Source organism: Capricornis sumatraensis, chromosome 8 (genome assembly GCF_032405125.1).
Source record: "Capricornis sumatraensis isolate serow.1 chromosome 8, serow.2, whole genome shotgun sequence".
NCBI classification, from domain to species: Eukaryota; Metazoa; Chordata; class Mammalia; order Artiodactyla; family Bovidae; genus Capricornis; species Capricornis sumatraensis.
The window spans coordinates 31,181,037-31,193,881 of NC_091076.1; positions in this window are offsets into that span (position 1 = coordinate 31,181,037).

The window sequence follows — 12,845 nt, forward strand, 5'->3', positions numbered from 1 at the left end:
TGCTCAGTCAGTGTAATGAGAACTAGTCTATGTTCATTGCTCTGACTACCATAGATCTCTGTGTTAAGGGTAATAATATCCCTACTAGCATTCTTTCTTATTCTCCTTACAGCAAAAAGTAGTTGTTACAGTTGGGGATTTATTTTTTTCTCCTCCCTAAAGAAAACACAGCAAACTTTAGAGTTCTGTGTCCTAGGGGGTTGCACTTTTAAGCAGGTTGGATTTATAAGCCCTGGGAAGATAGTGCTATGGTAGGAATTCAGCATCCTTCTATTCAGACATCAAATACCAGCCTGGGATCTCTGTTCTGGGTTGGATTTTACTTGGTGGCCCAGCAGATCACACCAATCCTAGATTTCCCAGCTACAAGTATCACATATATGATGGCTGTGTTCAGGTAACTGCTCCTCCTTAAAAGTTCCTTTGTCCTCATTTGCAACCAACTGAGTTCCTGCCTAGAAACCGTATTTATGAAAAAAATAAATAAAAGATACAGAAAATACAAGCTATCAAAAGGCATATTTTTCCTCTTACTACAAACCTGGGTCCATGCAGTCAACAAACTTTATATCACATGCTATCTAAATGTCTGAAGATAGAGGCAAAATCTGATCTATTGTGAGAATTATATAGGCTAGAATAGAATAACATATAGAATAACATAGGGATTTGAGCAGATAAGTAGTTGAGTGCAGACTGGTCTTCATGAAGTGGAAAGAATTTGAACTGAATGCTGAAGAAATGAGAGAAAAGCAGAAAGAGCAGAATAAGTTAGAAGCAGAATGCAAATCTGCCCTGATAAGCACCTTTGAGTCTTTCCAGGAGTTCTAGCTTTCAGCCCCCTGCCATCCCAATCACTGAACTGCTTGTTGATACTGATGTCCCTCTAAGCACAAATTTCTTACTAGTATAAGGAGGATCCTCTGAGTCATCCCCTGAAACTTGGGCCTCTGTTTATTTTTATTACATACTGTAACAAATTTAACAAGACTATTTCCATGAAGCATGTTAATCTTTCCCTCCACTACCTATCATGACAATTTGGCATTTATGCCTCATTGCTTTTTTTTTCTATTTTTTTTTTTTTTTGGAGCCACCATAGCCACCATAGCATTTGGCTCTCTGTTATCTCCTAGGATTCAAGGTCTTGAAGTCTGTAATTCATGTGAGGGTTCCCATATTGATAAAATCTGAGTTTCACCCTATTTGGTCCAGCATCCTTTGACTTCATTTTCATTGGTACTTCCCTAGCTTTCAATGGTGGACTTTGGTTAATTGGCTTAGTGCCTTGGGTTGATCAGTCATTAGATGAGGGCTACCTTTAGCAGTGGTGTGTGCACATGACCACCATAAGGCTTCAGTGTCAGCTTCAAACCAAAGCAATACAGTAATTAAATGGAAGAATAGGTAGATCCATATAAACATATGGTGAGGACCATACTTGTTTTACTATGTAGATACAAATTTATTTAGGATATAAAAGGCCTAATAAAATGTGTAGGCATTTCAATACAAAATGATCTAAAAATGAAGAGACTGAGGATGCATGGAATTAGGAAAAGTTAGAAAATAAGTAAGTGTATGATCAGTTTTTGCTGCTTCCCTAGCCACACCCCTTGACAGCCTCACTAGTTTCCTGAGGAGAAGGCAATGACAGAAAGTTCAGAAATTTACTAACTTAAAAACTGAGTTTCTCTTTTTTTTCTCCCCTGACGTTTATATATACATGTATGTGTATGTGTGTCTATGTTCATATCTTTTAAATAAGCTTGCATTAAGTCAAATTCCATCAGTTCAGTTCAGTTCAGTCACTCAGTCATGTTTCACTCTTTGCGACCCCATGAATCGCAGCACACCAGGCCTCCCTGTCCATCACCATCTCCCGGAGTTCACTCAGACTCACATCCATCGAGTCAGTGATGCCATCCAGCCATCTCATCCTCTGTTGTCCCCTTCTCCTCCTGCCCCCAATCCCTCCCAACATCAGAGTCTTTTCCAATGAGTCAACTCTTCGCATGACGTGGCCAAACTATTGAAGTTTCAGCTTCAGCCTCAGTCCTTCCAATGAACACCCAGGACTGATCTCCTTTAGCATGGACTGGTTGGATCTCCTTGCAGTCCAAGGGACTCTCAAGAGTCTTCTCCAACACCACAGTTCAAAAGCATCAATTCTTCGGTGCTCAGCTTTCTTCACAGTCCAACTTTCACATCCATACATGACCACTGAAAAAACCATAGCCTTGACTCTATGGACCTTTGTTGGCAAAGTAATCTATCTGCTTTTTAATATGCTATCTAGGTTGGTCATAACTTTCCTTCCAAAGAGTAAGCGTCTTTTAATTTCATGGCTGCTATCACCATCTGCAGTGATTTTGGAGCCCAGAAAAATAAAGTCTAACAATGTTTCCCCATCTATTTCCCATGAAGTGATGGGACCAGATGCCATGATCTTAGTTTTCCGAATGTTGAGCTTTAAGCCAACTTTTTCACTCTCCTCTTTCACTTTCATCAAGAGGCTTTTTAGTTCCTCATCACTTTCTGCCATAAGGGTGGTGTCATCTGCATATCTGAGGTTATTGATATTTCTCCCAGCAATCTTGATTCCAGCTCATGCTTCCTGCAGCCCAGCATTTCTCATGATGTACTCTGCATATAAGTTCAATAAGCAGGGTGACAAAATACAGCCTTGACGTACTCCTTTTCCAACTTGGAAGCAGTCTGTTGTTCCATGTCCAGTTCTAACTGTTGCTTCCTGACCAGCATATAGGTTTCTCAAGAGGCAAGTTAGGTGGTCTGGTATTCCCATCTCTTTCAGAATTTTCCACAGTTTATTGTGATCCACACAGTCAAAGGATTTGGCATAGTCAATAAAGCAGAAATAGATGTTTTTCTGGAACTCTCTTGCTTTTTCCATGATCCACCGGATATTGACAATTTGATCACTTGTTCCTCTGCCTTTTCTAAAACCAGTTTGAGTGTCTGGAAGTTCACGGTTCACATATTGCTGACGCCTGGATTGCAGAATTTTGAGCATTACTTTACTAGCGTGTGGGATGAGTGTAATTGCGCAGTAGTTTGAGCTTTCTTTTGCATTGCCTTTCTATGGGATTGGAATGAAAACTGACCTTTTCCAGTCCTGTGGCCACTGCTGAGTTTTCCACATTTGCTGGCATATTGAGGGCAGCACTTTCACAGCATCATCTTTCAGGATTTGAAATAGCTCAACTGGAATTCCATCACCTCCACTAGCTTTGTTCATAGTGATGCTTTCTAAGGCCCACTTGACTTCACATTCCAGGATGTCTGGCTCTAGGTGAGTGATCGCACCATCATGATGATCTGAGTTGTGAAGATCTTTTTTGTACAGTTCTTCTGTGTATTCTTGCCACTTCTTCTTAACATCTTCTGCTTCCTATTTCTGTCCTTTATTGAGCCCATCTTTGCACGAAATATTCCCTTGGTATCTCTAATTTTCTTGAAGAGATCTCTAGTCTTTCCCATTCTGTTGTTTTCCTCTATTTCTTTGCATTGATTGCTGAGGAAGGCTTTCTTATCTCTTCTTGCTATTCTTTGGAACTCTGCATTCAGATGCTTATATCTTTCCTTTCCTCCTTTGCTTTTCACTTCTCTTCTTTTCACAGTTATTTGTAAGGCCTCCCAGACAGCCATTTTGCTTTTTTGCATTTCTTTTCCATGGGGATGATCTTGATCCCTGTCTCCTGTACAATGTCATGAACCTCATTCCATAATTCATCAGGCACTCTAAGATCTAGGCCCTTAAATCTATTTCTCACTTCCACTGTATAATCATTAGGGATTTGATTTAGGTCATACCTGAATGGTCTAGCTGTTTTCCCTTCTTTCTTCAATTTCAGTCTGAATTTGGCAGTAAGGAGTTCATGACCTGAGCCACAGTCAGCTCCCAGTCTTGTTTTTGCTGACTGTATAGAGCTTCTCCATCTTTGGCTGCAAATAATATAATCAATCTGATTTTGGTGTTGACCACCTGGTGATGTCCATGTGTAGAGTCTTCTCCTGTGTTGTTGGAAGAGGGTGTTTGCTATGACCAGTGCGTTCTCTTGGTAAACTCTAGTAACCTTTGCCCTGCTTCATTCCATATTCCAAGGCCAAATTTGCCTGTTACTCCAGGTGTTTCTTGACTTCCTACTTTTGCATTCCAGTCCCCTATAATGAAAAGGACATCTTTTTTGGGTGTTAGTTTTAACACCCAAAATTCCATAGAGGGTCTTATTATTCTCCTAGCCCATTCTACAGACTTTACATACTATTGAATTGAAAGCTCTAATACGTTTGAGATTTATAATTAAATTGCTGATCATCAATGGCATCAATATTCTGATGCCTCCAATGACAGAATAGTCACCACACTTCACCCAGTTTAACTCAGCCCTTGCAGAGCATTGCTCCATTAGCCATATTCCTCTTTGGTTTGTCTCTTATTATATGACTATGTAAACAAACTAGAAGAGTGGCCTCCAACTGATCTGTCAAGAGAGTTTAATTTCCATTACCTGTGGAGCTTTCTAGAACCACATGTCTTTTTTTTAATTAGAATTGCATATGTCTTATCTTCCCCCACTCCCCTGTACCCTTCCTGAGGATCCAGTAAATACATCTCTAGTAGGATGGAGGCAAGAAGTGAGATTATCATCAGAATCTCTGAGTCCGTGAAGAAAACTTCAGATTATGAAAGTATGAGTTCTTACCCCAAGGCTTTGGTGTGTTTTTTTCCCTTAAAACCACTATTTTTCTAAATTTTTAAGACAATGATATTAAGTTATATATCCACAGTAGAGTAGGTAATTCTTACTTCAAAAAATGTTTTGCTTTCAACTACTACATGAAGTTGTATATGATTTTATTCTCTAGATCGATGATATTTAAGTAAACTTCAGTGCTAAAGATATTTGGGTTGAAATCTGGGTTCTTTCCTTTACTAGTATGTGACATGGGAAAAAATTACTGTTTATGCCCCTGTTCTCATCTGAAATTAGGAATAATAATGTCTGCCACATGGGACTACTATGGATGAAATGCAATATTGTGTGCCATTTTTGGTATATAGTAATCCCTTTATAAATTATAGTTTTATTTTTATTTGATTAAATTTAAAATCCCTTACAAGTCTAAAACAAAAGATTCCTTTTTCCACATGGAATTTATCACAGTCTGAATGTGAAAAAGCAGCATGTAGTTTATTTCCAAACATAATTAGTGTATCTATTTTAGCCATCATTGCTGGCATTAACAATAAGCTGATTAATAATATATACTCAGTGGTTAAAAGCTATAAATAAATTTTATGGTAACATTTAAAGTTGATCACCTTTAAAGCTTGGCACTAAAATGTAAAGCAATGAATTAATCATGTTAATTAATCTAACAATTTCAGTACGATATGTCTAACATAAAATATAATATTAATTAAAATAAATAGTATATATTTGCACACAGTAAAATGAATCAACCTAAATTTTACTGAGAAAAATAACCACAATTAGCAAGTGACTTTCTCAAGAATTTGCAGGCTTATAGAGAGTTCCGAGTCAAAAAATATTTTCATCTATTTCTTTTTTTGACTTGTTTTATTTTTTAATTTTTAATTTTTTTTTTACTTTACAATACTGTATTGGTTTTGCCATACATCAACATGAATCCGCCACAGGTGTACATAAGTTCCCACTCCTGAACCCCCCTCCCACCTCCCTCCCCATACCATCCCTCTGGGTTATCCCAGTGTACCAGCCCCAAGCATCCTGTATCCTGCATTGAACCTAGACTGGCGATTCATTTCTTATATGATAGTATACATGTTTGAATGCCATTCTCCCAAAGCATCCTACCCTCTCCCTCTCCCACAGAGTCAAAAAGTCTGTTCTGTACATCTGTGTCTCTTTTGCTGTCTCGCATACAGGGTTATTGTTACCATCTTTCTAAATTCCATGTATATGTGTTAGTATACTGTATTGGTGTTTTTTTTTTCTGGCTTACTTCACTCTGTATAATCGGCTCCAGTTTCATCCACCTCATTAGAACTCATTCAAATGTATTCTTTTTAATGGCTGAGTAATACTCCATTGTGTATATGTACCACAGCTTTCTTATCCATTCATCTGCTGATGGACATCTAGGTTGTTTCCATGTCCTGGCTATTATAAACAGTGCTGTGATGAACATTGGGGGTACACATGTCTCTTTCAATTCTAGTTTCCTTGGGCTGTATGCCCAGCAGTGGGATTGCTGGGTCATAAGGCAGATCTATTTCCAGTTTTTTAAGGAATCTCCACACTGTTCTCCATAGTGGCTATACTAGTTTGCATTCCCACCGACAGTGTAAGAGGGTTCCCTTTTCTCCACACCCTCTCCAACATTTATTGCTTGTAGACTGTTGGATCGCAGCCATTCTGACTGGTGTGAAATGGTACCTCATTGTGGTTTTGATTTGCATTTCTCTGATAATGAGTGATGTTGAGCATTTTTTCATATGTTTGTTAGCCATCTGTATGTCTTCTTTGGAGAAATGTCTATTTAGTTCTTTGGCCCATTTTTTGATTGGGTTGTTTATTTTTCTGGAATTGAGCTTTTGAATTCTGTTAAGAATAATGCCTTCAGTCTGTACAGTTAAAAAGAAGCGAGTGATAATATCAAACAAAATATCATCCATTTCATGTCATTCAAAGAAAACCACATCTGCTTATCTTTGAATCTCAGCTTCAAAAAGCACAGGGAATCCTAATTATAGAAGGAATGTGGAATAGTTTATTGAGTCTAGCTACATCGTTAGTATTTCTATACTCAATGTAGTCTCACAATTCATAAAATGTGTCTCTGCTAAGCAATTCCAGAAAATGGGAAGCTTCATTTATTTTTCATTTCAAATATAATTTGTTTTTGCTGGTGTATTTATTTAGGATTTATATCACATTTTCCCATCAGAACTATTTGAAGCAGCTTATAAGATAAACATAATGCAGAATAAAAGAATTTGAGGGTAAAATTGGTTTTTATCATAATGGTTTTTCTAGTAGTCAAGTATGGATGTGACAGTTGGACCATAAAGAAGGCTGAGTGCTGAAGAATTGATGATTTCCAACAGTGGTGTTGGAGAAGACTCTAAGTCCCTTGGACAGCAAAGAGATCAAACCAGTCAATCCTAAAGGAAATCAATCTGGAATACATACTGGAAGGACTGGTGGTGAAGATCCAATACTCTGGCCACCTGATACAAAGAGTCGACTTACGGGAAAATAACCTGATGCTGGGAAAGATTGAAGGCAAGAGGAGAAGGAAGTGACAGAGGATGAGATGGTTGGATTGCATCACTGACTCAATGAACATGAGTTTGAGCAAACTCTGAGATGTCAGGAAGGACAGGGAAGCCTGGCATGCTGCATTCCACGGGGGTGCAAAAAGTTAGACATGACTTGGCAACTGAAGAACAGCAAGGATAAAAGCCAAATGAAACTATCAATATGAAAAGTAAGCTGAGTCTACTTCCTCCTTCCCCAGGAGAGGCTATGCTTACAAAATCCGGCACTCAAAAACCACTTCATGGTGTCCTGGTAGGTGAATTAAAATGACCTACTAAGAAAATTTTGTACACAGGAAATTTGAGATTTGATGAGGGTAGAGGGAACTGGAAATATTGAGTGCATGGTGATGATCCTCAAACTCATCTCCTATGCCCTGGAATTCTCCCATGTACTGGAGGATAACTACTTTCCATCATTCTTCTACAGCTTTCAGTCAGTTCAGTTCAGTCACTCAGTCGTGTCCAACTCTTTGTGACCCCATGAATCGTAGCACGCCAGGCCTCCCTGTCCATCACCAACTCCCAGAGTTCACTCAGACTCACGTCCATCGAGTCCGTGATGCTATCCAGTCATCTCATCCTGGGTCGTCCCCTTCTCCTCCTGCCCCCAATCCCTCCCAGCATCAAAGTCTTTTCCAATGAGTCAACTCTTCGCATGAGGTGGCCAAAGTACTGAAGCTTCAGCTTTAGCATCATTCCTTCCAAAGAAATCCCAGGGTTGATCTCCTTCAGAATGGACTGGTTGGATCTCCTTGCAGCCTAAGGGACCCTCAAGAGTCTTATTCAACACCACAGTTCAAACGCATCAATTCTTTGGCGCTCAGCCTTCTTCACAGATTTAGTCACTGAGAATTAATATAAGAAAGCAATTTACATTTATTTTACATCAATCATTTAATATGCTGGATACAGTATTGAAGATATAGGCCCCACAACAGGGATGGTGACATCCTCCATGAGGTCAAAGTAAATTTGTATTACTCACTATGACATTTTCCTTGTAAATGGTAGGAAGGCATAATGAGAAAAAGAAATTTTTTTATAATAACACCAAAATATCATGTGGTCAAATCATTTCAGTTCAGTTCAGTCATGCAGCTGTATTGAACTCTTTGTGACCCCATGGACTGCAGCACGCCAGGCTTCCCTGTCCATCATCAACTCCTGGAGCTTGCTCAAACTCATGTCCATTGAGTTGGTGATGCCATCCAAGGATTTCATCCTCTGTTATCCCCTTCTCCTTCCACCTTCAATTTTCCCAGCATCGGGGTCTTTTCCAGTGAGTCATTTCTTCCCATCAGGAGGCCAAAGTATTGGAGTTTAGGCCTCAGCATCAGTCCTTCCAATGAATATTCAGGACTGATTTCATTTAGGATAGACTGGTTGAATCTCCTTGCAGTCCAGGGGACCCTCGAGAGTCTTCTCCAACACTGCAGTTCAAAAGCATTAATTCTTTGGCACTCAGCTTCCTTTATAGTCCAACTCTGACATTCATACATGACTACTGGAAAAACCATAGCTTCGACTAGACAGACATTTGTTGGCAAAGTTATGTCTCTGCTTTTTAATATGCTATCTAGGCTGGTCATAGCTTTTCTTCCAAGGAGGAAGTGTCTTTTAATTTCACGGCTGCAGTAACCATCTGCAGTGATTTTGGAGGCCAAAAAAATAAAGTCTGTCACTGTTTCCATTATTTCCCCATCTATACACCATGAAGTAATGGGACTGGATGCCATGACCTTAGCTTTCTGAATTTTGAGTTTTAAGCCAACTTTTTCACTCTATTTCACTTTCATCAAGAGGTTCTTTAGTTCTTCACTTTCTGCCATAAGAGTGGTGTCATTAGCATATCTGAGTTTACTGATATTTTCCGAGCAATCTTGATTCCAGCTTGTGCCTCATCCAGCCTGGCATTTCACATGATGTACACTGCATATAAGTTAAATAAGCAGGATGACAATATACAGCCTTGATGTACTCCTTTCCCGATTTGGAACCAGTCTGTTGTTCCATGTACAGTTCTAACTGTTGCTTCCTGACCTGCATACAGATTTCTCAGGAGGCAGGTCAGGTGATCTGCTATTCCTATCTCTTGAGGAATTTTTCATAGTTTTCTGTGATCCACACAAAGGCTTTGGCATAGTCAATCAACAGGTAGTAGATGGTTTTTTGGAATTTTTTTTGAAGTCTCATGCTTTTTGGATGATCCAATGGATGTTGGAAATTTGATCTGTTTCTGCTGCCTTTTCTAAATCCAACTTGAACATCTGGAAGTTCACAGTTCATGTATTGTTGAATCCTGGCTTGGAGAAGTTTGAGTATTACTTTGCTATCATGTGAGATGAGTGCAGTTGTGTGGTAGGTTTGAACATTCTTTGGCATTGCCTTTCTTTGGGATTGGAATGAAAACTGACCTTTTCCAGTCCTGTGGCCACTGCTGAGTTTTCCAAATTTGCTGGCATATTGAGTGCAGCACTTTCACAGCATCGTCTCTCAGGATTTGAAATAGCTCAACTGGAATTCCAACACCTCCATTAGCTTTGCTTGTAGTGATGCTTTCTAAGGCCCACTTGACTTCACATTCCAGGATGTCTGGCTCTAGGTGAGTGTTCACACCATCGTGATTATCTGGGTTGTGAAGATCTTTTTTGCACAGTTCTTCTGTGTATTCTTGCCACCTCTTCTTAATATCTTCTGCTTCTGTTAGGTCCATACAATTTCTGTCCTTTATCAAGCCCATCTTAGCATGAAATATTCCCTTGGTATCTCTAATTTTCTTAAAGAGATCTCTAGTCTTTCCCATTCTGTTGTTTTCCCCTATTTCTTTGCATTGATTGCTGAGGAAGGCTTTCTTATCTCTCCTTGCTATTCTTTGGAACTCTGCATTCAGATGCTTATATCTTTCCTTTTCTCCTTTGCTTTTCACTTCTCTTCTTTTCATAGCAATTAGTAAGGCCTCCACAGACAGCCATTTTGCTTTTTTGCATTTCTTTTCCATGGGGATGGTCTTGACCCCTGTCTCCCGTACAATGTCACAAGCCTCCATCCATAGTTCATCAGGCACTCTGTCTATCAGATCTAGGCCCTTAAATCTAGTTCTCATTCCACTGTATAATCTTAAGGGATTTGATTTAGGTCATACCTGAATGGTCTAGTGGTTTTCCCTTCTTTCTTCAATTCAGTCTGAATTTGGCAATAAGGAGTTCATGATCTGAGCCACAGTCAGCTCCTGGTCTTGTTTTTGTTGACTGTATAGAGCTTCTCCATCTTTGGCTGCAAAGAATATAATCAATTTGATTTTGGTGTTGACCATCTGCTGATGTCCATGTGTAGAGTCTTCTCTTGTGTTGTTGGAAGAGGGTGTTTGCTATGACCAGTGCATTTTCTTAGCAAAACTCTGTTAGTCTTTGCCCTGCTTCATTCCATATTCCAAGGCCAAATTTGCCTGTTACTCCAGGTGTTTCTTGATTTCCTACTTTTGCATTCCAGTCCTCTATAATGAAAAGGATATATTTTGGGGATGTTAGTTCTAGAAGGTCTCATAGGTCTTCATAGAACTGTTCAACTTCAGCTTCTTCAGCATTACCATTTGGGATATAAACTTGGATTACTGTGATATTGAATGATTTGCTTTGGAAATAGAGATCATTCTGTTGTTTTTGAGATTGCATCCAGTACTGCATTCTGGACTTTTGTTAACTATGAGGGTGACTCCATTTCTTCTAAGGGATTCTTGCCCACAGTAGTAGATATAATGGTCATCTGAGTTAAATTCACCTATTATAGTAAATTTTAGTTTGCTGATTCCTATAATGTTGATATTCACTCTTGCCTTCTCCTGTTTGACCACTTCCAATTTGCCTTGATTCATGGACCTAACATTCCAGATTCCTATGCAGTATTGTTCCTAATAGCACTGCACTTTATTTCCATCACCAGACACATCCACAGCTGGGTATTGTTTTTGCTTTGACTCCATCTCTTCATTCTTTCTGTAGTCATTTCTCCACTGATTTCCAGTAGCATATTGAGCACCTACCGACCTGGGAGTTCATCTTCAGTGTCCTATCTTTTTGCCTTTTCATGCTGTTCATAGGGCTCTCAAGGCAAGAAGTGGTTTGCCATTCACTTCTCCAGTTGGCCACATTTTTTCAGAACTCTCCACCATGACCCTTCCATCTTGGGTGGCCCTACATGGCATGGCTCATCATTTCATTGAGTTAGACAAGGATGTGGTCCATGTGGTCAGTTTGGTTAGCTTTCTGTGATAGTGGTTTTCATTGTGTTGTCCCTCTGATGGATAAGAAGCTTATAGAAGCTTCCTGATGAGAGAGACTAAGGGGAAAACTGGGTCTTGTTCTGATGGGCAGGGCCATGTTCAGAAATCTTCAATCCAATTTTCTGTTGATGGGTGGGGTTGTGTTCCATCCCTGTTGTTTGACCTGAGACCAAACTATGGTGGAGGTAATGAAGCTAATGATGACCTCCTTCAAAAGGTCCCATGCATGCATGGCTGCACTGAGTACCCCTGAAGCTGCAGCAGGCCACCACCAATCCACACCTCCACCGGAGACTCCTGGATACCCCCGGGCAAGTCTAGGTTAGTCTCTTGTGGGGTCACTGCTCTTTTCTTCTGGTTCCTGGTGTGTACAAGGTTTTCTTTGTGCCCTCCAAGAGTCTGTTTCCCAGTCCTGTGTAAGTTCTGGTGGCTTTATGGTGGGGTTAGTGGCGACCTCCTCCAAGAGGGCTTATACCATACCCAGGTCTGCTGAACCCAGAGCCTCTGCCACTGTGACAAGCCACTGCTGACCCATACCCCCACAGGAGACATTCAAACACATTTCTGGCTCAGTCTCTGTGGGGTCTCTGGGTCCTGGTGTGCACAAGTTTGTTTGAGCCCTCCAAGTGTCTCTGGTGGGTAAGGGGTTTGATTCTAATAGCAATTTTGTCCCTCCTATTGTCTTGCAGGGCTTCTCCTTTGCCCTTGGACATAGGGTATCTTTTTTTGGTGGCATCCAACATTCCCCTATCGATGGTTTTTCAGTAGTGAGTTGTAATTTTGGAGTTCTTGCAGGAGAAGAGGAGCACATGTCCTTGTACTCCGCTATCTTCATCCACCACTATTTGTGGTCAAGCAGTGGCTCTGAATTGTGCCTGGGTTGTTGCAAGTGTTACTATTGATTTTTTCCTTTGTTTATGAGGGAACACAATTCTAACTTTCAAGTGAATAAACTGAGGTTTACAATATTTGAATGGTTTAAAATACCAGAGCTAGGCATTTACCAAGCTAGGAGTTGAACCAAGATTTATGTGACTCCAAACAATATTATATATGCATGCACTTAACTATTAACATGTTCAAATATATACAAAATAAAAGTGTATTAATGTCCAGTAAACATGCACCTACTTCTCAAATTATCAATATTCTGCCAGTATTGTGCCATTCTTACCTCTAGCCATCTATAAAGTGTTTGTTAGTTGTTCAGTCATGTGTGAACCCATGGACTAT